General features: G+C 33.5%; 1 protein-coding gene and 1 non-coding gene across 5 annotated transcripts in view; both read right to left on the bottom strand.

Moving 5' to 3' along the window:
• Nucleotides 1–23,052, bottom strand: part of FSTL5 (follistatin like 5) — an 807,250-nt gene that overhangs the window by 557,708 nt on the left and 226,490 nt on the right. The gene's annotated exons all lie outside the window — the stretch shown is intronic.
• On the bottom strand, nt 7,133–7,241 carry LOC116530574. The gene has a single exon (XR_004260071.1). It is a non-coding gene; the product is annotated as a U6 spliceosomal RNA (small nuclear RNA).

The raw sequence follows: 23,052 nt of genomic DNA, 5'->3' as shown, positions 1-23,052 counted from the left end.
TTTAACTAGAACATAGTAGGAACTCAGTAACTATTACTTCCATGAATATATAAAATGATAATAATTATAGTAATAATAATATCATGTGATTGTTAAGAATATTAAGTTGAATTATGCACCAAAAATGCCAGGCATAAAATATCTGCTTAACAAATGTATTTATTACTGTTATTAAAAATTATCATTTATACAGATTTGTAACATAGAACATATTGACTTAAAATCACTGAATTAAATAAATAACTGCCCTCTACAGCTCTTAGTGTGATAGGCTTTGGAAATGCATTTAGGAGAGTGTTGTAGCACGTGTGTTCCCAAAGTATACTTTTAAAATTTTTATGGGCATTCACTGTGTAAGAATTACTTTCAGCTGCAAAAAGAAAAAAGGAAAGAAGAAAAAGTTCAAAATTATATTATTAAAGTAAGTATTTTGATTTAGAATGAAGTATAATATTTTGATGATGTTTTACCACCCACAAATGGAAACACTGTGAGACTCTCTATTAAATAAAAAATACAATTTCCTGTTGCACACTGTAAATTCTAACAAAATCCATTCAAACCTCACAAACTTCATGGCAAGGGGCAGTTCAAGTAAATACTGGAATGCCCACAGAAGACTGAGCACAGTATGATCTTTCCATGACCTGTAATGATTGGGATGTGTGTTTCCTGCTGCTACTTTGTGAAGTTGGTCAAAACAAGGCTGCCTCACTAAAAGTTTGCTCAGTGTGCTCTATTGAAGGACAATCCTTTTCAACAGTCACGTACTCTGTAGTTCAGTGAGTTTGAACCCTTCTTTTCTATCTTATTTTAGACAATCCATTACTTCTGCAAGCTTCTTCATATAATTCTGCAATCAAAGGTGTTTTTTTTTTGTTTGTTTTGTTTGTTTTTAGAAGAGTCCAGTATGAAAATAATAAGTAGATAAAAGCCAGGGATCCAGGTAATTTGCATTCATCCAAATTATAGTTTCTGTTTTATGTTAATGAATGTTTACTAGGGGATATAATTTTTGATGTGTCATTTCAAGAAGTTAAGTAATTTGATATCAGTACCTAATATGGCAACAGTTATTTCTTGAGGTTCTCAACTGAAGTGTGATAATTCTGAAGCAAAACAGAGTGTGATACAATCTCAACACTCTTTCTAACCTCAACGTGTAATCTTGATAACAAATTCTACAAAGGTTTTTCTAATTATGAATTTTTTTTCTAAGTTCCATCTGTAAGGAATGATTTCTCTTATCTTAATAGATCCATCCCACTTAAAAATTAGAATAGTACTTATCATTATACACTTTGACTAAAAGCGAAAGGACATATTTAGATGATAAGTTGGTTAGAAGCCAAATAAATTTCACTGTTTCCCTTAGAACTACTTTAATATTATAAATAGATTGGTAGATACAGAGACAGAAAGACACACAGTTCATATGTGAATTTATGATATTTAAAGTCTCCTTTTGGATAACTAAGACTTGTGATTATTAGAAACAAAATATTTGTTCTAAAGTATTTTAATTCAGTAAATTGAGTGACATTCAGAAAAGAGTAATTTTTTTTTTTTGGTCAATAGTTAGCTGCCACTCTCCTCTATAAACCATGTTGATTTAGATAATAAATAAGAAAATAAATCAATTAAGATAAAATAGTATTTTATTTTATATAAATCTATATAATGAGAGGAAAGGCATATGCTAAATCATCTGGGAGACTTAAAATATTTCAGGCTTTGGACTAAACCTAACACTTGAAAAAATCTCAGTTCTTATTAAAATTTAAAATAGAAGATAGATTATTCTCAAATAAAAAAGGCATTTTATGCAATGATTTAAAAAATTAAACAGCATATTAAAAAGTTTTAAGTGAAGATCAAACATTGTAATAGAAGAGTAGATATGTCCAGCCATGCTTCAGATTATAATGCTTATTGTTAAAGTCAGTCCAGCAATATGGTTAATATAATTAAAAAAAGATATAGTAATTTCTGTTATAATTATAAAAATAAATGACTGCTTGAAAAAGAATTTTTTTTAAGTTTTAACTTTAAAATCAACTCTAGTAAATTACCTTTTTACAATATGCTTTATTTTTTCCTCTTTTAGAGTAAAACTGAAAGCAAATAGTCTATTAATTTAAAAAGTAAATGTTAGTCGTTAAAACTATTATTTTCATAAAGAAAAATTTGATTTTCTAAAATGCAAAAATGTATTTAATTTCTTTTAAAAAATTAATTTTTTCTTTATGATAAAGTGTAGTACATTCATATTTACTCTTAAGAGGCTGTTTTTTAGAGCAATACAATATTTACAACCAAACTGAATTGAAAATGCAGAGTTCCCATATATTCCCTTCCTACACAAACACACAACCTTCCCCACCATTAACACCCTGCACTAGTGTGGTACATCATTAAAATCCATGAATCAATTTTTCCAGATCATTATGAGTTCAAGTCAATCTCTCCCTCTGTTACCCTGAACCCTTGGTAACCATTTATATTTTTAATGACTCTATAATAATATTGCCTTTTCTAGAATATTATAAAGTTGGAATTATACAATATGTAGGCTTTTATCATTGACCTATTTCATTTAATGATATGCATTTAAGATACTTCCATATCTATGTCTGCCCTCATAGCTCATTTCTCTTAACTGCTGAAAAATATCCCATTGTATGGATTACCATGGTTTATTCACCCATTCACCTGTTGAAGGGCATCTTAGTTGCTTCTCATCCTGGCACTGTAAATAAAGTGAGTTGGTATAAAAATTTATGTACAAGTCTTTGTGTAAGACATAGAGTTTATGTTCATTTGGGTAAATCCCAAAATGTACTATTGTTATTATAGATCAGATGGCGAGGGCATATTTAGTTTTATAAGAAACTACCAAACTGTCTTCCAAAGTGACTGTACTATTTTGCATTCCCACAAGGAATGAATGAGAGTTTTTTGCTGCTCTACATCCTCATCAGTAGTTGGTCTCTGCAACGTTTTGGATTTTTACCATTCAATTAGGTAGTTGTGGTATTCTGAAGTTTTAATTTGCAATTCCATGATAATAACATAATATTGATTGGGTGTATTTTCATATGTTTATCATTTTCAAATCATCATCAGTGAGGTGTTGGTTTTAGTATTTACCCATTTTTATTGCAAAGATTTAAGAATTTGTATATTTTGTGTACCAGTCTGTTATCAGATGTGTCTTTGCAAATATTTTCCTTCAATCTGTACCATGTTTTCTCAATCTCATGACAGTGATTTTACAGAGAAATTTTTAATTATAATTAAGTACAACTCATCTCCAAGCTCAGCCTTCTGGATGTCCTCCAAAGAGATCTTCTAGGAGTTTTATAGTTTTGCATATTTCATTTAGATGTGTCACTCAAGTTGAATTAACTTTTTTGAATTATGTAAAGTCTATGACTAGATTTATTTTCTCTCTCTCTCTCTCTCTCTCTCTCTCTTCTTATGGATATCCAGTATTTCAGCATCATTTGTCGTCAAGAATATCCTTTCTTAATTTAATTACCTTTGCCTATTTGTTAGCCATCAGTTAACTCTAATTGTGTGGGTCTGTTTCTGGGCTCTCTATCCTGTTCCATCACTCTTTTTTTGTCTTTCCTTTCTCCAGTGCCATACTGTCTTAAAGCACACATCTTTAAAGCTACTATTGTAGCTTTGAAGTATATATCGAAGTCAGATAGTTCAGCATGCCTGATTGTGTTCTTCTTCAGTATTCTGTCAGATTGTCTAAAGCTTTTTCTTTGCCATATAAACTTTAGAATCAGTTTGTCAGTATCCAAAAAGCAAGCTGGGATTTTCAATTGAGTAATATTTATTTTTATGAATTTTTTTGTAGAATGTAAATAACTGGAAGTGACTTTAAATGTTGCCAGTGAACTAACTTAATTACTGGAACAATACACCCAATCACAATCTTAAATACTACTCTAGAAGATGTGGGTAGGTGTGTACATGGTGTGTGTGTGTGTGTGTGTGTGTGTGTGTGTGTGTACATAGCTTAAACTTGGAAATTATAGCTTAGAAAAAAATCTAGCTCAAAAGTGCAATATATAAAATAATACAAAGTGTCACCATTCTGATTAAAGCAGGGGTGAGAGTGAGTCCCGGGTATGGCTTCTCTGAGTCTCTCTGACACCCAGTAAGGAAAAAGTGAAAAAGTCAGAATTTCTACAGAGCACTAGACTAAATGATGTCTCATTTTCCACTCAAATTTATACTTTTTGATGTGTGATTGGTTATTTTTACTTCTCATTTTCTTCATAACTAATGCATTATAAACAATGTCAGGTTTTTTTAAAAGCTATATTTATAACAGTTGCCTTAACATCAGTTTTGGGGAAAGATCCTTTTAACTTCCAGAGTTTTCTGGCCCTGAGTCATAATCAGTGATGTAGTGATCAGTGTGTAACAAAAGGGACTGTTTGTAGCATTCTCTGGCTTCTGTGTTTTAAAATACTCCCACAGGGTCTGTTTTGAAGCTACAAATAAGATATCACTAAGCCTGAATTTAAGAAGAGACGTGGCAGGCTGCTCTCATAAACTAGTATAGGCCAGCTCCAGCAAAACTAAGTTCTTAGCTTTGGCATAAATCTAAACAGCGTTAATGATTAACAGTTTTTTCCTCCCCAAGCCCCTCTGTGGTTGACTTAAAGTACCGATTAATTCATTAATTTCTTCAACAAACCTTTGCATTGGTGAGAACCTTATTTTCTAAGAATCAATTTATTACCGTATGTGAAGCACTATTCCTCCATGTAGTTTAAAAAGATTGTGTCAGTCATTTTTAAAGCTTTTTTTCTCTTTTAAGGACTACACCAATGTTAGTAGCATTTTCTAAATAGCAAAGCATAAGAAGTAAACACAATGTCTTCAGGTTCAGATCACAGATCTCATCACTGATATAATTCTGGTTGCTAGTTACATGATCACTCAAGTTCCTTGGATAGTTAAAAAAAAATTAGAATGGATGGCACTCTGTCTATGCTTATAAACTCATTTCCTTTAACTCCCTACCTCTCTGCTCAAACAGATGTGGTTTAAATCCATTTCATAACTAATTTCTCCAAAAACATTGTTTATCCCTTGAATTCTTTCATTTCCCCTAGCTTAGGCGTTTATAATAATTGCAAGCTTTTTCAAATTTCCATGTGCTTCTGTGTCTTTTGCTCCTTTCCTGGAGCAAAAGACACACAGTCAATCTGCTACATGAATTAGACAAAGGCTAGGGGGAAATAATATCATACTAACTCAAAAATATTATGCCACCATGACAAAAGAAGGGCACTTAGCTCTGTCTAGTAGGAGTCCCAGAAAGCATTCTAAAGAAGAAAAGTCTGGCACTACATAGAAGTTAGGCATGTGGAAAACAGATGCATGAAGGTTATTTTATGCAAAAGTATAAATATCTGAGCAGGTTGATCTAATGCTGCCGAAGGGGAGAGATAATGATTATGTTGTTGAAGATGTTAGAGAATTAGAGAGAGGATGATAACAGCCTTGCACAATGTGTTTAGGTTGTGTCCGTGGGACAGTAGAAGCTGGACTTCAATAGTTTTAAGGACTCTATGTAGGATAGAAAAGAAACAACAGGAGTCAGGAAGCCACTACTTTGGTCTACTTGAAAATAGTGTGAGTGAAACAAGAACAGCAATAAGCAACCAATTTATGGAGCAATATAGTATGAGTCGGAAAGAGAAGAGACAAAGAGGGTAGTTTTGCACAAAAGGAAAGGCGTTAAGAGTGGTTATAAATAAAGACAGTCTTGTCAACAGCATTGTGAGAAGTGGAGATTCAATATTGTACAGTAATAACATTGTGATATTACAGCTTAATGAGCATTTTATGTGGTCTACATGTACTATTTAATTTAATAATATACCAATATGGAAATCTTATTTTGACATTTTCAAATGAATAAACTGGTGGTCAGAAATTTTAAGTTTTGGATTGCAAAGAAAGTGGGTGCCAGGTTTGAGCCTTAAAGTCAGATAGGTCTGACTGATTAAAAGTACATGTTTTCAATCTCCATCTTGTATGTTTTCTTTGCAGTAGGAGGTAAATTTCTCTCTCTTGTGGAAGACGAGCCATTTGTTAAAAGCAACAACATTCTACAATAGTCATTTTTAGTACAAAGAAGATAAATAATGGGCTATGGACAAGCTGCCATCACTCACAATGGTATAGTCCGAACATCTTCAATTGTACCAGTGTGCCAAGTTACAATGCTATTTTTCAGCAAAACTCAATCATTTTAAGTATGATAGTAGAGAAGCAGGATTATGAGACTATTTAGAGTAACAGTTCTCATTGTCAAGTGTACTGGAAGTATTTGAATGGATAAAAAACAGAAGAAACTAAAAAAAATGCATTGAAGACTAGGTATGAAAAACAGTGTTCAAGTTGGATAAACAAAGTATAGTTTTTCAAATTCTTGCCTGGCAGTTTTTTTTAGTATTTTACTGTCACTTACAGTAAAAGGATCAAGTCCAACACATTCTTTTCAACTGAAGCATTAGAGAACTGTTGCGATGGTTCTCTAATATATAAAAATAAGAAATTATTCTTTCCACCCATAACAAGAGACTATTTTTAAATTTTAAATTGCCAAGATCTTTAGTCATTTGTTAGATATTGTTTATCATATTTTTATTCATAAGTTGATACTTATCTGCCCTCCTCATGTCTGAAAATTGCATATATATAAGTTAAATGTCTTAAAACTAATAATAGTGGCTATCCTATTGGAATATGAATATAAAAATACACACATACACATTTATGTAAATACACATGTGTTTGTATTTAAAAAATTTCATGTAGCCTATGGACCACTATGATTTCTCCATCTTTGTGTCTTATTTATTTATTTATATCCTATAGCTCTATAGCTTTTGTTTTTGAACTATGTCAGTTTATTATTTTATACTTTTCTGATGAGCCAATATGATTGCTCAAGTTGTTCCGTATTTACGACTTTTGCATATTTGGAATCTTTACTCACAAAATAAAATTAATATTTTAAACTGATTGCTTATTCAAAGCTAAAAGTTTCCCAGTTATTTTTAAATATTATTTCATTAAAGGTATTGGCTATTTGAAACTTCTCCTAGACTTCTAAATGTTTGTTGTTGTTGTTGTTGTTAGGGGCCATGCTAATGTTCTCTGTATCGTTCCAATTTTACTATATGTGGTGCCGAAGTGAGCATGACTTCTAAATGTTTGTTCTTCCCATTACTAGCTTTTGGTCACATTCAAGATACTGATAAATTCTCTACATGTTATAAAATAAACAAAGCTAAACAATACAATACATCAAGAAATTATCTTTTCATAAATATTTTAGTTTGCATATGATAATCTTCTCTACACTTGCTTCTATATCCTGTGTAAATTGCTTAGATAGTAATATTGTTATTTTATTGTCCATTTTACGTTGTTGGCTGACACGCATGGCAGATTAGGTGTCTATTTAGAGGAAAGTGTGACGTAGCCTAGCACCTCACTCTCCCTACCCTGCCAACGTATTGGAATACCGCTGCTTTTTGCTGGTTTTTTCTGATTATGCTTTTCAGATGCCAGTCACAGGAGCCCACTGGATTGCTGTTTCATGGTGCATCAACCATGGTGACTGTCTTTGTTTCTTTCCTCCACCCACCTTCTCTTTTCTGGCTCATGTTGAGATTATAAAAGTCTCTACAGGCAATCACCTAAGCACTGGAAAGGATACTAAGACACATGTCATGTGCTAAGGTTCTGAAGAGTCTTATACTTTAGTAATAATGTGAGATATTTAAAACATAAATATTTTGTAAGTTAAAAAGTTGTCACAAGAGAGATACAGGACAATATAAATTTTTGTCAAAGAAAAAAACATCTATTTTGAGAGAAATAAATAAAGTTTCCTAATAGAACTCAGATTTGATCATTATTTTTTAAAAAAATAATTAGGGGCCGGGAGGGGGCGGGAGCGGTGGTGGCTCACACCTGTAATCCCAGCACTTTGGGAGGCCGAGGCGGGCAGATCACGAGGTCAAGACATCGAGACCATCATGGCCAACATGGTGAAACCTCGTCTCTACTAAAAATACAAAAATTAGCTGGGCCTGGTGGCATGCACCTGTAGTCCCTACTACTTGGGAGGCTTAGGCAGGAGAATTGCTTGAACCAGGGAGGTGAAGTCTGCAGTGAGCTGAGATTGTGCCACTGCACTCCAGCCTGGCAACAGAGCATGACTCTGTCTTAAAAAAAAAAAAAAAAATTAGGATTTTGAAGGTGGAAATTGGCTAGAAAACAAAAACACAGGAATATGGAAAAACAATAATATTTTTCCCCTAACTCTCAATTTTTCTAGCATTTTTATATTACACTTACAAATGGTTTCAGAGTGATAATACCCAAACTGATAAGCCAATCTGTACAGTTGTCCCACTAAAGGAAACCTAGCAAAACTTACTATATCTCTTCTTAGAGGATTTTTTGAATTATTATTTATTTGTAATGTTTCCTGACATTAAAAACAGCACTGAAATCACTTTTTCTATGCAGTTGGCTCTTTAAGTGGTAGCATTGAAGTAGAGAGAGTAAGAGAACATATCTCCCAAACAAGTGTCTCTTCTAATACTAATAACAACCATTTTTGTGTACTAACCTAAGCATTTTGCCTCATTTGATCTTTGTAACAATCTTAAATGCTATTTCTTTCTTGCATTACAAATAAAAAAGAAATTAGTTCCAAATAGTTTCTTATTATATCCTAGCTTAAGCATAGTAAGTGATGGAGCCAGGCTTCAAACTTATGCTTCTTTGAGCTATGAACCATTACCTTATTCTGCCTGTGTTTTGTTCCTATTAATGTTTATAGTTCTGGCAGACAATATAGAATATATTTATCATAGGCAATTGGAAATGCAAAACTTGAGCACAGTAGAAAATCAGGGAATCTTAATTTGACATCACTGTATATAAAATTACAGGTGAACATTAGTGAATGTGATAGAAGAGCAGAAAGGATTTATAGAAAGAAGCGTGGAAAGTATAGCAACTGGACTTTTAAATAGTTTATCAAGAAATTTGGACTGCCCTCAGTCATGAAATAACTCACACGTAACTTTTTAAAAACCTCATATGATCAGTAGTGTTTAAGAGCATTGGATCTGACCTTCTGTTGCCTGAGTTTGAAACTTGTTTCCAACAGTAACTAGCTGTGTAATTTTAGAATTTTGTGATTTTTTTTGCTTTCTTTTTCTTTAGTTTTCTCATTTGTAAAATGGAGATATTAATAGAAGACTGATTTCATAGACTTATAAATCAATGTATGCAAATCCCTTAAAATAGTCTCTGTCACACATTATGACCGCTATGTCAGACATTATGACAGACTATAAAATAGTATATCAGCACCTCAGTGTCTGCTATTAACATCAATGTCATGCTGCTGTTATTGTTATTTTATTTTATTTTACTTTAGGTGCATACTGTATCTGGCATTTCTCCCCATGTTATCTCTCCCCACTCTCCCCTCCCTCCCTAGCCCCTGCTGTCTCTCCTCTACACCTTCACCTGCCCCCAGTGTGTGATGCTCCTCTCCCTGAGTCCATGTGTTCTCATTGTTCACCACCCACCTATGAATGAGAACATGCGGTGTTTGGTTTTCTACTCTTGTGTCAGTTCGCTGAGAATGATGGCTTCCAGATTCATCCAAGTCCCTACAAAGGACGTGAACTCATTGTTTTTTATGGCTGTGTAGTATTCCATGGTGTTTATGTACCACATTTTCTTTGTCCAGTCTATCATTGATGGGCATTTAGGTTGGTTCCAGGTCTTTGCTATTGTATACAGGGCTGCAATAAACATACGTGTGCATGTGTTTTTACAGTAGAATGATTTATAGTTCTTTGGGTATCTGCCCAGTAATGGGATTACTGGGTCAAATGGATTTCTATTTATTTCATTCTAAAAAACAGCCAAAGAAGTAGGCAGCCTGGAAAGAAGTTATAAACAGTGGTTTATGTGCTATTTAATAATTATTGAAACAATATTTAAAATGATAAGTTATCAGGTTAGGCCAAAAACTCTACTGAAACCTACGTGGTTCAATTATTGTGCATACTGATGATATAATGTAACTTTAAGAAAACTATGACCACCAATCTACTTTTGAATCTCCTAACTACAGTCCATTGATGTTAGGCAATTTTGTGTGCTCACTGTATAATATTAACTTGTAGAGTAAAGAAAGCAAGAACTGCTCCAGCTCCTAGTTAATGATTCTATTTGGCACAGGACCTCTTGTATTGCAGGGCAGTTATAAGGGGTCAGTAAAGAGAAGGATGAGATTCTAAGGCAGTAGAGAGAGAAAATTTGGGGTACCAGTAATTCCTATTATTTTTGCTTCCAAGAGGATATTTATTACCAACTTATTCTCTGTGTTAGGAACACAACAACAGTGATGCGGAATCCTCAACAATGGTTGTCCAAAAAGGTTAACCACTTGTGATCTCTTTCTGAAAAGACTGCTTCATCTCCATCTTCTTACTGACTACTGTCCTCATAGATCTAAGGAAGTTAGTGGTCCTTGAATGCACTTTCATTATAAAAAGTTACTTAGACAAAGATCTCTTTAAACACCGGACAGAGGTAATTAAAGATTAGACATCTTGGCAGGACTGTTCATGGAACTCCTCTAGAGGATATAAAGACTTTTTTATTAAAGCTGGTGGATATCAAATTTGTCCTCCTCCCTTGCACATGTCTCCATTGCTTCTAAGAGTGTTTTTTGTTCTCTATCACGGTTCCTACATTCAACTTTTACCCATTCTGACTAAATAACAGATGTTCTTCCTTGGCCTCTCTGTGTTTCCAATGGAAGGATGAATCTACACATCCTTCACAAATTGTTTTATGAGAAATGGATAGAATGAAAATAAATAGAGTTGAAGACCTTGTCATATTCCTTTTATTAAAAGTAAAACCAGGCTGGGTGTGGTAACTGATGCCTATAATCCCAGCACTTTGGGAGGCTAAGGCAGGAGTATCACCTGAGGTCAAGAGTTTGAGACAGACTTGACCAATGTGGTGAAATCCCAACTCTAAGAAAAATACAAAAATTAGCCAGGCCTGGTGGTTTAGGCCTGTAATCCCAGCTATTCAAAAGGCTTAGGCATGAGAATCGCTTGAACCCAGGAGTCAGAGACTGCAATGAGATGAGATCCACTATTTTACCCGACACAGAGCTTCCCTCAATGGAACAGAGAGTTGTGAATTTAGGGAGTTGTAGGAATTAAGAAAACAATGAAAGCTCTTTTGCATGTATCTACACATATATATATATATAATTTTTATAATCTAAGTGTGTGTATATATGTGTATATGCTACCATACATATGTTTACCTCTTAAGTGAACTCCTAATTTACTATGGTACATTGAAGATATCAACATTATTTTACTATCTTCTTAAATCCTTTGAGACCACTAAAAAATATTTTAAAATACCTCTACATGGATGGAGAGAACTGGAGAAAACAACAACAAAATACTGGAATCTTGTAAGACTATAGATAAGTGGGAACTGACTTGGTGGCACTGAGCAAGCTGAATCCCAACTTTCTGGTCAGTAAAGCTGCAAACCTTATTTATGCACAGTTTCCCAAGATAAATTAGCAATATCAAGTACCACAGGAAACGAAAATGACAGTGTTACTGAAATATGAAGACCTGTTGAAAGTTATTGTGAAGTCAGTAAATTGCCAGATACCCTCCATTTGCAACCCTGGTAGAAATCTGGAGGTTTATTCTTTCAGGACACAGCTAAACTGTATGGAATCTGAAGCATACTTGAAACTGAATGCCATAAAAATCAGCCCTCTATCACAGTGCATTCCACACCAGACCCCGCAGGAATGTTGAAAGCCATAATCTTAGCCATCAGGCAGATTATTCAGACTCTTCTTTGAAGATTTTTTTTTATGTAAAATTGGGAGTTCCCTAAAAATGATTCACCCAGGTGACTCAGAGGAAATTTGATGTTTCAAAAACTTTACTCAGTGCTCAGAAATTCTAAGTCAGATTTCTGATGTCCTTTTCTTAATCAAGAACAAAAAGCCAGCATTAACTGAGCATGTGAGTAAACCCTCGAACATGGAAGATAAGTCTAAAATAAACAAACAGATTTAAACAATTGAAATGAATCAATGCAGGGAGAAAAATACTGTAAAAGTCAAACAGAACAAAACTTGTAACTTATATCCTCAGATAAATCAGATAATAGCCAATCTATGAAATAAAAACAGAAAGAAACTTTATAAAAACCAATGACATAACAGATAGGAGAAAAAAATGTAAAAAATCATAGACACCACTTACAAAATTCCAAAGTCCAAATAATAGAAGGTCCAGATGGAGAGGGAAGGAAAACAGATGGTAGGAAATAATAAATAAAATTATTAAAATATTTCCCAGAACTGAAGGACATGAATTGCCAACTTGAGAGACTTCACCCAGTGCCCAGTAAAATGAATTAGAATAGACACATACCATGACGCACTATAAAATTTTAAAATATTGAAGACAAAAAGAATTTTCTACAAGCCACCGGAAAGAAAAATAAAGTGCTCTATCATACATAATGGATTAGGAATTAGATTTGATTCTGACTTTTCAGCAGCAACAGGGAAGTCTAGAAGACCCCAGAGCAGACACAAATCTGAGGGAAAGAATGCTGTGCTGATTATGACCTTAACCTTGCTCTCCTTTTCATGCCCTGATTCTGAGTCAGCCACAGATATATTTTTCTCCTCAAAGAGATATTTCTGCTCTGGCATGCTCCTGAGCACTGGAGCTAAGCAATGACAAACTTAGAAGCCAAAGATCAGCATCTCTCCTTCTCCCCATATACACGCTGTACTTTTCAGTGTCGTGTCCACAACTCAGCCCTGCCTGTTGCCCTACTTATTGTAAAAATTCCTGAACTTCAAGATATTCTAATGATATTTTCCTCTGACGTTATCTCACCTTTCTACCAACATGCCCAGTTTCTTTGTCCAATTTCCATTCATCATATAGGTCTCATCTTACATGATTTCTCATTTAAGAGACCTTCCTTTATACTTTTCCTTTCTATACTTCTTTATACCACTTTAATATTAAGTGGATCATTCTCACCACCATATTGGTATTGATCCATCAATATCAGTGCACTTTTGTAGAACTCTGTGTTCTTTCTGCATAAAACCTAAAACATTCTGAGTAGAGCTACTAGTTTAAATATTTATTTACTATTGACACTCAATTAATCTTTGTTCCAAGAGAGCCAAGTTCTGACTTTTTGTTCAAAAACTGTATCATCAGGAACTAGCAGAGTCTCTGGTGATCTTGATAAGGGCATAAGTGAATACTTCATATACTAATTTACTTATTTTATTCAACACAAAAAATGTATTATCAAATCGTACTAAAATTGAAAATATACAGTTTTATATATGTATGCCATTTAAAAGTTATATGTAAACATATAGGTAGATATGGATATTCATCAAAAATTATTCCTTTAAAATACCAAAAATTGGGCATAAAATCGTTTCTATATGAAATATTTTGTAAAAAATATGTCATATGATAGACTGGTATACACCTTCATCTTTTGTGTATGATGGTTAATTAAAATAGATACAATAAGGAGGTTGGAATAGCAAAATTTCCAATGCTGAATTATAATAAGCTGGTCAAATAATGTGTGCTTTATACAATTTGGTATCATAAAGAAATATTGAATTGTGTATTATATATCAAAATGATTGCCTTTGATTTCTACTTTGTCAGAAAACTCGGTTATAAGATCTTTTTTAATAATTTAATAGCTGTATTCTTGTTAATAAGCATTATCTTCATTTTAAACTTTTCTGTGTGGAGAACTGGCTATCCTTAATTTATACTTAAACTTGAGGTTTCTTTTTTAAATTGGTGACATAAGGCACGGAACAGGTTTCCAAAATCTAATGTTAGCTTATTAATCAATAATTTAAAAATCATATTCATTGCTTTAGTCCTCAGCTAAGAGGGCAATTAACATAAAGATATATTTAGAAGAAAATGTAGTCACAGAGAAAGAGAATGGTACTGAGTGTAGCATATTACTTTTCTATACCATTAGTTACACCATCACTTTTAACTGATACCATTATTTACACCAAACAAGAAATGCAAAAGACATTGATAAAATATTATTACATTGTACTAAGTGCCACTATTTTCTATATTGTCAAGCAAATTGTAAAAACATTCAACAGTAAGAAAGATTCATTTAAAAATTAAGCTTCTCTGATTTGCTTAGAATAAATAAAGAATCTCTGCATGTATTAAAGTGGAACAGTGAACAAAAAATATAATGAGTTATTAAAATTTATGTTTTTGCTTATAGTACTTGTGACTTGAAATAATATTGACATATTTGTAAATATAAGAACTTTCTTTTTACTGTCTTTTTTTTTGAATATTTTTCTTTATTTAAGTCCCAAATAATTAAAATAAGATTTATGTCTGCTTTAAGGTTATCTAGTCCATGATTTTAGTGTCTTCTTCTTGATAACCTTTAGCTGATTCTCATGTACTTTGGAATCTGGCTCATTAAGCTGGCTGACACATTTCATAACTTGGGCTTGAAAACGATCAAATAATGACGACTATAGAGGAGTTGATTTTTGTTACAAAAGGGCAATGTATGGCAATTCTTATTACCAGTTCAGAGAGGTTAGTTCCATTGGACAGAAAATAAAGTGTCATTCTGAATTACTGAACAAGCACTAACATGAGGATAACAGTGAATCAAAAAGGTTTGTTTTAAAGCTGTGTCCAAAATGAGATCAATAGTATTAGTATAGGATATAGCTCCACGGACCTGTCTTACCACAGAAACACCGAAAAGTCAAGCATAAAATGTTCAGAATCATCTTTAAATAGCTCCCCAAAAATAGCCAAAAATGCTAACAAACTAAAAGAATGCTAAATCAAGAAAAAGGCAAATTAAAAATGGTAGAAAATCTTTGCTACATTTTTACTTACCTTAGCACTCCCCCTTTCTCAGCTCAGCAATAGTGCTAGAAATATGAGCCCATGGTTTTAGAAACTCTGGTTCTTACTATAGTTGAAAATTATTACCAGTTATTAAAAGAGCCAGAATTTCTTAAAATTTCTATCCTCTAATAAAGTTTTCAATAACTGAGAATTATTTTCAGGATTTTAAAAGCAGATTTTAGCAGGCAGAAAACATAATTAGAACATTTAAAGATAGGTCAATTGAAATTATCCAGGTTGTTGAGCAAAAATTTTTAAAAATTGAGAAACATGAACAAGCCTTATGAAATCTGTGGAATGCCATCAAAATACTCTATCTGCAATAATGGTAGTCCCAGAAGAGAAGAGAGAAAAAGAGGGGGAAATTTTTGAAAAACAATAAGCAAAATCTGCCCAAATTTGATAAAATACATGAATTTACATATCCAATGAACTTTAAGAAGGACACAAAAATATCTGCACTGAGCCCAATTATATAAACTTTTGACAAAGGAAGAATCTTGAAAGCAGAGAGAAACAACTTGCCATATGAAAGAAAAATTCAATACAAATAACAGCTGATTTTTAAACAGAAACCATGGAGGCCAGAAGGTAGTGGGAAGATAAGTTTAAAGTGATGATATAAAAATAATGTCCACCAATAATTCTATATTTGATAAAACTACTTTTGAAAATGAAATAGAAAGGAAACATTTTCAGATAAAGGCTGTGGGAGTTTGATGCTAGTAGATCTCCCCTCCAAGAAGTGCTAAAAGGAGACTTTGTGACAGAAATAGAACTCTAGACAATTACTCTAAGCAACATGAAAAAAGAAACGAAAAAAAAAAAAAAAGAAGCACTGGTAGAGGTAACTACAGAGGTAAATACAAAGCCAATATTATAGTACTGAGAGTAGTAGCTCCTTTTTTGTTTTTCATTACGTCTAAATGAAAAGCAAAAGCCAGTAACTGTAAATCTATATTAATGTGCAACCAATGTATAAAGACGCAATTTGCAAAAACACATAAAAAGAGAGGAATTTAATTGTAAGAAAAAATGTTTTGGCATACACTCAAGCTATGATAATATTAATTCAGTTGGATTGTTAAAAATGTAAGAGTTTAATTATAAAAATTGGGGGAAGCACCAAGAAACTATCTAAAAATATACATAAAAGGAAATGAGAAACACACTATAAACATTAATTGAACACAAAATAAGGCAATAATGGAGAAAATTGAAGAACAAAAAATATGTAAGATGTGTAAAAATAGGGAAGTATGCTATAATATTATCCATCACAGAGTTGTAAAGATAAACTGGGTAGAAAATTGTATTATAAGAAGTTGCTATATGAATACACACACACACATATTTGAGATGGAGATTCACTCTTGTCATTGAGGCTGGAGTGCAGTGGCACGATCTCAGCTCACTGCAACCTCTGCCTCCCAGGTTCAAGCAATTATCCTGCCTCAGCCTCCAGAGTAGCTGGGATTACAGGCATGTGTCACCACACCTGGCTAATTTTTTGCATTTTTAGTAGAGACAGAGTTTCACCATGTTGGGCAGGCTGGTCTCAAACTCTTTTCTTCCACTGTCCAGACAAATACTATTTATACTAAATTTCAGGCTAATCATTTATGAATTAAGCTCCACATGGATCTAATTACAACTTCTAAAGTTGTTTTGTGAAAACATGTGCTATATGTTGTATGCTATAGTTGAGAAATATTTTTATAACTAATTTAGGGATTTACTGCATATAAGGATTTGATATGTTATCATAGATTTTTTTCTAGATCCCTTTATTGAGCTAGCATGAAAGAAGATGTGTGTTTACAATAAATGTGATCATATAAAAATAGTTACTAGAAGAATCTAAAAATTACCTCTTGGGTACCATGTTCCCTACCAGAATGCAATATACCCATGTAAGTTATCTGCACATGTACACCATGTATCTAAAATAAAAGTTGAAAAAAATTTAAAAAATAAAATCATTTTACTCCCTGTGTATTCTTATCAATGAAATTAGAGAAAACAACATAAACGATATAAAACTATAGTATATTTCTTCTTGAGGATTTTTAGAATACGGGGAAGGAAAGAAAACAAGCTGCAATTCTCTAGAAGTTTGCATAATATAGGATCTTTTGTAAGAAAGATGTTCATACCTCATAAATAGATAATAATCAGGGTCTTCATATAATTTCCATAGTACAGGTATATCATATGTTAACATGCAAAATTCAGTGGTGAATAATTAGTAAAGGAAAAATTACCTAGCTCAAGGGGAAAAAATGTTTAATTTTGAAGTTTTTCTTGACAAAAGATAAAAATAAAAGTATAAAGGAGCCTGGCACAGAAATCCATAGTTCAACAAGCCAATACAGCAGTGGATAACAAAGCAAAATTGTTCTATTATAAAGACACATGCACACATATGTTTATAGCGGCACTGTTTACAATAGTAAAGACCTGGAACCAACCCAAATGCCCACTGATGATAGACTGGACAGGGAAAATGTGGCACATATACACCATGGAATATTATACAGCCATAAAAAACGATGAGTTTGTGTCTTTTGTAGGGACATGGATGAATCTGGAAACCATCATTCTCAGCAAACTGACACAAGAACAGAAAATAGAACACCACATGTTCTCACTCATAGGCGGGTGTTGAACAATGAGAACACATGGACACAGGGAGGGAAGCATCACACACTGGGGTCTGTTGGGGGGGGAATAGGGTAGGGACAGCGGGGGTAGGGAGGTTGGGGAGGGATAACATGCAGAGAAATGCCAGATATAAGTGATGGGGATGGAGGCAGCAAACCACATTGCCATGTGTGTACCTATGCAACAATCCTGCATGTCCTGCACATGAACCCCAGAACCTAAAGTGCAATATTTTATATATACATAAAATATTATATATATTAAATATTTTATAAATATATTAAATATAATATATATTATATATATATATAAAGAAAAATAGAAAGAATAAACATATCCTACTATATCATGGAAGAAATAAATAGAGGTCATACATTTTTAAGTGCTGATTTCTATGTTTAGATTGTATCAGCAGAATCAAAAACTTATTTTGGGGGCCCGACACCATGGATCACGCCTGTAATCCCAAAACTTTGGGAGGCTGAGGCAGGTAGGTCATTTGAGGTCAGGAGTTTGACACCAGCCTGAGCAACGAAACTCCGTCTCTACTGAATATGCAAAAAAATTAACCGGGAGTAGTTGTATGCACCTCTAGTCTCAGCTGCTGGGGAGGCTGATACAGGGGAATCACTTGAACTTGGGAGGCGGAGGTTTCAGTGAGCTGGGATGGAGCCACTGTACTCCAGCCTGGGTGACAGAGTAAGACTCGGTCTCGAAAAAACCAAACCAAAACAAACCTATTTTTAAGTTTCTTTTTTATAATATATTTAAACTTACACATATTTAACTTGATATTTTGTACCTAGAAATCTGTGAAAAGTTTTATTTCTAACTTTTCTCCAAATTATTTTTACTTTTAAATTTTAAAATTAAAGTAAAATATTTTAAACCTTTATGGTTTCCATTTTCAATGCTTATTTTCTTGTCTCTTAGTTTGCCATCTTGGAACCAAGTAGAGAAGAAAATGAGAATATTTTTGGAGGTAGGTAAATGGCTGGCAGCTTGAAATTTATGTAGAAAACTCCCAAACACCTCAGTTGCAGAGTTGAGAGAACTAAAACACCCTCCTCTTTCTGTACTGTTTACTTGAGAAGATTCTTTTATTTATACTTAGGTTAACTTTATTCTATATTGCATGAAATATTTTTGTTGTTGTTATTAAAATAACTCAGCAAAGGCTAAAGTCTTCTGATTAGCAAATTAGTGACAATGTCCTATTCTTTTCTAAAGCAAAATATTATATTCTATATAGATCTAGAATCTGTTCCTGATATAATTCACTTACATTCAAACAACAGAATGGCACGTTTTAAATCCCTTATATGAGGCATAATTCTATCCACAGTGTTTTCTCCTTCCCCAATTCCACAGACTACAAAGAGAAATGAGAAAATCCTGGACCAGGATAGCATACAATTCTTAAGAGTTAGAGTCCGAGAAAACAAAGAAAAAATAAACTTTCCAAAGAAGGTCTCAAAGAGGAAAAGAGAGAAACAGGGAAACTGTGAGCAAGAGAGGGAGAGAAAAACAGAGAGCGAGAATGCTCTGAAGACTTTTAAAAGTTTGAACAAATGAAAGCAGGGAAAAAACAACAGAGACGAGGTAGGGTGAGTGGAAGCGAAGTGGATTAAAGGGTACAAAGTTACAGTAATAAGGAAGGAAGAGGCTGGGCACGGTGGCTCACACCTGTAATGCCAGCATTTTGGGAGGCTGAGGCAGGTGGATCACCTGAGGTCAGGAGTTCGAGATAACCTGACCAATATGGGGAAATCCCGTCTCTAGTAAAAATACAAAAATAGCTTGTCACGGTGGCATGTGCCTGTAGTCCCAGCTACTCAGGAAGCTGAGACAGGAGAATTGCTTGAACCCAGGAGGTGGAGGTTTCAGTGAGCTGAGATCATGCCACTGCACTCCAGCCTGGGCAACAGAGTGAGACTGTCTCAAAAATTTTTTTTTTAAAAACGGAAGGACTACATTCAATGTGTGATAGCAGAGTAGGTGGACTTTACCTAAAAAATGTATTGTACTCAGGTGATGGACACTCTAAATATCCAACTTGATCACTACACATTTATATATATGTAAAAATTTGTCATGTACCCCATAGATTTGCATGAATAAAAAATGAGAATTATTTAGAAAAGTTTCTTATTATAATTATAAATTTAATTTTTTCTAATGATCTTTTTCTGAATCTAATACCATCAATATTGCATATTCATTTGCATAAAATAACTTGTGGCATATATTTCCACAAAAAATAAGAAATAAATTTGTCTGGTTTCTTTATTAGCTCACCACATATTTTTTCATGTACACTATAAAGTAAATCAAATTTCAGATTTCTTTGTCACAGTAGGTATAAGTCAGTCTCATTTGTTCATTCATTGACGTTTTTAAAAAGTGATGATTCTAAATTGTATAGTCTCCAATCTTTTCTGGTGACTTGTGAACTTTGAGTCATAGTGATTAATTTTGTATCCATTAATTGCTGGATCCATTAATTCTCCCATCTACTTCTATTATTACGTCTTCAGAAGACATAAAGCTTTAACAAAATTATTAAGTTATGTTAAACTCTAGTGAGCAAATTCACATCATTTATGTTATAACGTATAATATAATTATGTTTCCCATTATACCGAAAGTCATAAATTATTCTTATTCTTATTATTTTGCCTTTGGGGGAAGGATACCATCAAGGCAAATGTGCCTAGGGACCACAAAGTCATAATCCAGCCCTGATTTCTGTCACCATAGAAACTTTTGTCTGTTTTGAACTTTGTGTTAATGAAATCAATCACACAGTATGTATTCTTTTGTGTCTGGCACCTTTCATTCAATATCATGTAACTAGCAATCATTCATGCTGCTCTTTCATTTTTCATTGTAAGCCTTTTTCCATTGTTGACAGCATCAATATCTGAGTACCCATTCTCCTGTTAACAATTACTTCACTTGTTTACTGCATGGGGATAGTATGAATGAAGCTGCCAGGAACATTCCTGGACAAATATTTTTGTGCAAGTATGTTTTCATTATTCTTGGGTCATAAGATAGATCCATGTTTAATTTTCTGAAACACTGTCAAACTGAAACTTTTATTTAAAGCGACTTATTATATTACACTCCCACATGTGAGTGCCACCTGTTACATCTTAGACTTGTCATCTCTTTTCATTTTAGCCACCCTAGTGGATGTGGCATGGTATCTTACTGGTGTGTTAATTTTAATTTTCCTGATGAACAATTATACTGAATATCTTTTAATGTAATGATGGACATTCAAATTTTCATTTTTCAAAGTTTCAGATTCATTGGGTCAGATATCATTTTATGCTGAATTTTAGAAGTTTGTTACATAGTAATTTGGGAGATATATGTGGTGTGTATGTGTACGTGTTTATGTGCATCTTATTCTGTTACTACTTGTGGTTTGCCTATGCCTATTAATTTCCTCAGTAGATCCTCTGATGAGCAGAAATTTTGTTTTTTAAAGTTCTATCTTTTCTTAATCGATGTTGCTTTTTGTGCGCTGTGTAAGATTCTTCCGCCTATGTCAAAATTACGAAACTAATTTTACATTTTTTCCAGAGGCTTTCAGATGCCAGACTTTATGTTTTAGGACTATGATATATCTTGAGTTAATTTTGATTCATGGACTAAGTTGAAAGATTGGAATTCTTCTTTTCACTCTATAATCATCTTCCCCAGGCATATGTATTTTAAATAGTTTCCTTTTCTCATGTGATTGCTTGGTGCATTGGCCCAAAGTTATGAATGTCTAGCTTTATTTTCAGATTTCTCATATTGTTTCCCACACATAAATCTATTTTTTATTACTGTAGCTTTGTAAGAAGTTTTAGAGTCAGATATATGAGGGTTAAATCATTTTCTTTTATTTATTCATTATATGTTTTTCAGAATGCTTTGGGCTAGTCTAGATCTGTTGAATTTCCACGTTTTTCAGAATCATATTGAAAGCTCCACAGAAAAATGTCTTCTAGAATTTTGATTGGAATTCAGGTAAATTTATAATCAATTTGCAACAAAAGGGCAACCTATCAATATTCAGTTTTCAAATCCATGATTTTGGTATGCCTTTCTATTTATTTAGATTTTCTATAGAGTGGTCTTTTCACAACTTTTCTTAGACTTATATTTAGGTATTTGATGTTAAAGTCATTTTAATGTTATTTTACCTTATTTTATTTTCTAATCAAGAAAGAAAGAGAATGGTGGGAATGGTGGCTCACACCTATAACCCCAGAGCTTTGGGAAGCCAAGATGGAAGAATTGTTTGAGTCCAAAAGTTCAAGGCCAGCCCCGACAACATAGCAAGACCTGCCTCTACAGAAACTTTAAAAATAAGACGAAAGCTGGGTGATGTTGTGTGCACTTATAGTCCTAGCTACTTGACAGGCTGAGGCTGGAGGATCACTTGAGCCTGGGAGTTTGAGGCTGCAGTGAGCTATGATCATACCACTGCACACCAGTGTGTGCAATAGAGCAAGATCTTGAATCTAAAAAATGAAAAAAAAATTGTTAAAGAATGATGGATTTTTTTGTAGTCCACTGGCTCTGTACAGATTTTAAAATGTATTGTTATTTTAATAATACTTATAGTGCAAGTCAGGTGGAGAGAAATTTTTTCAGCTCCTGTTCTGAAAGTGTGTGTATGTTTTCATTTCCACTTTCTGAGGGACATTTGCTGCACGTTGAATTCTAGATGAACAGATTTTTTTTTTTTTTGACAGAGTCTCACTCATGCCCAGGCTGGAGTGCAGTGGTGTGATCTCAGCTCACTGCAACCTTCACCTCCTGGGTTCAAGACATTCAGCCTCCCCAGTAGCTAGGATTATAGGCACATGCCACCATGCCCGGCTGATCTTTCTATTATTAGTGGAGATGGAGTTTCACCATATTGTCCGGGTTGTTTTTGAACTCCTGACCTCAGGTGATCCACCTGCCTCAGCCTCAAAAAGTGCTGGGATTATAGGCAAGAGCCACTGTGCCTGGCCGGAAGAATATAATTTAAATATTAAATTTGTATTCATTTATAATTTATTTATTCCTTAAAAGATCTTATTCCATCATATTCTGACTCCCACTCTTTCTGGCAAGAATTTAGCCATTTTTAAAATTATTTTCAGTATGCCCTGTGGCTATTTTCTCTCACAGCTTGCATTAATTTCTCATTGATGCTGTGACAAATTACTACAAATGTAATGGCTTAAAACAGCACACATTTATTCTCCTGCAGTTGTGGAGGTTAGAAGTCTGA

The sequence above is a fragment of the Sapajus apella genome, unplaced genomic scaffold (genome assembly GCF_009761245.1).
Source record: "Sapajus apella isolate SASKATOON/1434 unplaced genomic scaffold, GSC_monkey_1.0 scaffold67, whole genome shotgun sequence".
Lineage (NCBI taxonomy): Eukaryota > Metazoa > Chordata > Mammalia > Primates > Cebidae > Sapajus > Sapajus apella.
Note: the sequence above shows the minus strand (reverse complement) of the source record. Positions and strands in the feature narration are given on the sequence as shown.